At 39.5% G+C, this 4049-nt stretch overlaps 1 long non-coding RNA gene across 2 annotated transcripts; it reads left to right on the forward strand.

The window, feature by feature from the left end:
• Positions 1–346: 346 nt before the first annotated feature.
• On the forward strand, positions 347–1347 carry LOC121893586. 2 transcript variants are annotated; one of them, XR_006095325.1, is made up of 3 exons: positions 347–438; positions 541–618; positions 990–1347. It is a non-coding gene; the product is annotated as an uncharacterized LOC121893586 (long non-coding RNA). The 2 variants fall into 2 exon arrangements; XR_006095326.1 differs by having other exon boundaries at positions 354–441.
• Positions 1348–4049: the final 2702 nt, after the last annotated feature.

A 4049-nucleotide genomic window follows, 5' to 3' on the forward strand; every position in this document is an offset into this window, starting at 1 on the left:
AACAAATGGGACCCTCTACCCTAAGTTAAAGGACGGATTAAGTAAGGGATGATGTACAGCAAGCGAGTCATTAATGTGAAATGAACCCTGGCAGGGTGATGCAGGGCGAAGTGGAGGGATCTTGAATCAGCCTGAAGGGGTTTATTTCACAATAATTTCCCGCTCGCTATTTACTAAAGAAATAAAAAATTTGACACAAAATATTGATTTAGAAATGATTTTATTGATTCAAAAATTAAGCTAAAAAAATAGTCCGTTAGATTCTACAGTTGGAACTGTGTGCAAATGTAGCCGGCAAATGTCCCTCCTGGGCTACCGTAGGGCTAGACAGGCTGTAGCACCGCCCTTTCCTGGTTGTCAATTTTGTTTGGTCTGATATATAAGCTGCACTGAAAAGACCGGATATGCTGCTGTTCTCCTCTGGCCCCGGTGCAACAGGTTGTTGGTGTTTAGCAAGATAACGCTCTGATACGTAGTGGTTTCATTCCGTGAGTCAAGGCAGCGATGCCGTGTTTTACGCTGTTTTTTTATTCACCGTAGGTCCCGTCCTCTAGCAGCCACCTGCTCCCACGTGTTGAGTCCTCTGCCTGATTATTGCGCAATTTGCACATAGGAGAGGTAAATATTGATGTTTGCCTATGTTATGCATTTGTTTGGCAGTGTGAGTTAATTAATTTAACCCGTTTCTTCTGTAGATACTAACTGCCACTGCTGTTTTGTTTTGCGTCATTTTGTTATTTTGATTAGTTTTGTTTTGTTTGGTCTAGCTTAATTTTTCTTTTCTATATTTTGTTTTCATGGTTGCTTTGATAATACAATTGGTTAGTTTGCTTTAATTGTTTTATTTTTCTTTGTGGTATTAGCCTTTAGTTTCATTAGGTGGTCTCTTCTTTTGTTACCTCTTGCCGCCCATCGTGGAGTTGATCATTTTCCCCCAAGAAATCAGTAATGTAGTGTGCTGTCGTTTAACCAGTGTTTCTTTGTTGTAGTGCTGCCTGTGGACCTGTGGAGAGCGTGGCCGCCTAGATGATGGAGGGTTTTGTGATAGAGTCCTCACTGTTGCTTCTCACCCCCATAAAAGCGTGTTTGGTAGTCATTTTTGCACTTCCTTCACAATTTAGTTTTTTTCCCCTTTGGTTTTTGCCTCGCTGTGTGTGTGTGTGTGTAGGGCACAGCGGCGTGGTGGGTGCTCTGTACCAGTATAACTTGCCCTCTCCCTGTCGGCGGCTATGGCCGACCACGCCTTAGCGCTCCCATTTTCTTATAATAGTCTATTGTTACTGAAATATCTTTTGTACTTTTGCACAATTTTAAAGTAGTCAGTATTTAATAAATCTCCTGTTTTAACTTCTTGTTAAATTATTAGTTATTATTTTATTAATAAATTTTGTAATCTTGGGGGAACTCCTTGTCTCAGTCCATTATCTGTATCATTATAAGGGATCTGTGGCCTTTTATCTGGTGTGAGTTGAATATTAATGTGTCAGTGCAACCTATAATTCTAACAGAACCAAAGTTGGGCCTTGCTTGGCTGGGCCCGGCCACATTCTGGCGTTGTCGGCTGGATACAGTGGCTGTTTATCTGGGCTCACGAGACAAGGATTGATTTTGTTTTGTTTTTTTTTTCGTTAGTTTAGTTCAGAGTTGGTTTTCTTTGTGTGTAGTTTAAACAAAACAGCAGTGGCAGTCAGTATCTACAAAAGAAACCAGTTAAAATTAATTAACTCACACTGCCAAACAAATGCATAACATAGGCAAACATCAATATTTACCTCTCCTATGTGCAAATTGCGCAATAATCAGGCAGAAGACTCAACACGTGGGAGCAGGTAGCTGCTAGAGGACGGGACCTATGGTGAATAAAAAAACAGCGTAAAACACACAGCATCGCTGCCTCGACTCACAGAATGAAACCACAACGTACCAGAGTGTTATCTTGCTAAACAGCAACAACCTGTTGCACCAGGGGCCAGAGGAGAACAGCAGCATATCGGGTCTTTTCAGTGCAGCTTATATATTAGACCAAACAACTGGTAACAATATTACTATTATCACTACCGCTTATCACTTAAGTTAGTGTGCAGTGTTACGCAACTAAGAGAGGCACTCACCAGATCTGCTGCCTTGCCTGGATTGGAGGACAGGATCTTGCTAAACTTTTCCCTTTCTGTAATGGTTGGAGCCCAGTAGCTCTTCAGGCTGCCGTCACATCTGTGCCCAGTCACAGACATTATCTCTATCGTTTTCTTGCCACATGGTGTTGAGGATGAGTGATAGTTGGTAATTTTACCGGATTTCTTTCTGTGGATTGATATGATTGGATGTGGTCCTTCAGAGTCTATGAACAGAACTACGTCCTTAGCAACAGTCTGTTATTCATAGCAGCGGTTTGCTATTCAGAAGTAACAGACCGTAGAATGCCGTAATTGTCCAATCAGAATCAAGTATTCAACAAAGCTGTGTAATAAAGGAGGTCATCGTTCATCCTCATCCTGGATACCTAAACTGTGAAGTGATCAGAAAAATGGAGGTGGTCTTGGTCGAAGTGAAGAACAAGTTAAAGGAAAAGGAGAACAAGGAGGTAAAATCAGCTGTTTACTCCTATTGTATGCAAGTTCTGACAAGGGAAGTGAAGCCAAACTTATGTAAGGAAAGTCAGTGGGCGTAGTCTACAAGATTGATGCTGTTAAATTTTTGGAACTTGATTCACAGATATTTAATAGATTACAACATTGTTTTCTGACTGTCGATTGCCCAGTCAGGTACAGAAGATTTTATTGTTGATACAGGAAGTGGAATAGGACTTTCAATTATTTATAGAAATTTGTCTTTGAAGCATATAAACAAATTGTTTTACTTTCTATGACTTTACATTCGTTCTTAAGGTATTATTATTATTATGATCGTTATTATATTGCTGCTCTTTCCCAAGTGGCTGCTTGTTAATTAATCAAATTAACTAATGTCATATCATGCTGGTGCCAGTGTTTGAGTTCTCTCTGTTCAGGTCTGTTTGGGTTGACTCTGCATTTTGGATCAGGTCTAATTATCCTCAATCCCTTTGAATCAAGTCCCTTTTTTTTTTTTTGAAAAATTAATTTATGGATGTTGGGTTTGGTTAGGTTTTCCACAGGTCATTTTGGAGGGAGGACTTCTACTATAGTCTTTATATCAAAATCTTGTAAGAAAAAAAGTACAATGATTTTAAGTAAGTAAAACATTTTTCTACGTTTCTAGAAAAAAAAAATCTGTTAAATCTTTGGTGTTGGCACACTGGTCATGAATGAAAGCTGGACAATGAAATAGCCTTTCACCACAGATTTTATTTTAATGTAAATACGAAAACTAATCATTCTGACTCTTAACAACACACATGCCCCCTGGGCCACAAAGAGGGCCCTAATTGTTGTCATCATTATGTTTGTTTCACAAATGACAGATGACAGAATTGGCAAGAAAATGTCAGCCACTGCTGCCAACATACGAGCTAAAGCAGCACCCCAGAGATGCAGGGGTGATGTATCAGTACCATCCACCCCAACCTCTTCCCTATGCAGAATATGTTGCTTCATAATTAATTAGTTCACCTGACTTTCTCCTATGCTACCGACGAACAAGAGCCAGAATTCCTGTGGCCATGAGAGAGCTTCTGTCACTTGAATATAAACACATTTTTTCAGGGCATTTGCTGAAACAACTCATGTTTCATTGAGACAGTGTCATTGGGATAGTTTGATTAATAGAAGTCATATTTGATGTTGCAATACATTTTGCTATATACATTTCGAAATGGCAGCAACATGGACAACAATAGGAAAAGTGGACAGCGAGACACATAAACAAATATAATATTTTACAGTATGAAAATTGAAAATGCCCACAAGGCAGTGAATAACATTCTAATACCGATAGCAGCACAACAGCTCAGGAGTGATATTTTGGTTCTGGACAATGGAGATCCAGTACTAACTCAATAGTCACTACCATCATAGCAACATGTCTTGTCATTCTGTGTAGAACTGCTTGTCCTAAAGCATCACAGGATTGGA

The sequence above is a fragment of the Thunnus maccoyii genome, unplaced genomic scaffold (assembly GCF_910596095.1).
Source record: "Thunnus maccoyii unplaced genomic scaffold, fThuMac1.1, whole genome shotgun sequence".
In the NCBI taxonomy this organism is placed as follows: Eukaryota; Metazoa; Chordata; class Actinopteri; order Scombriformes; family Scombridae; genus Thunnus; species Thunnus maccoyii.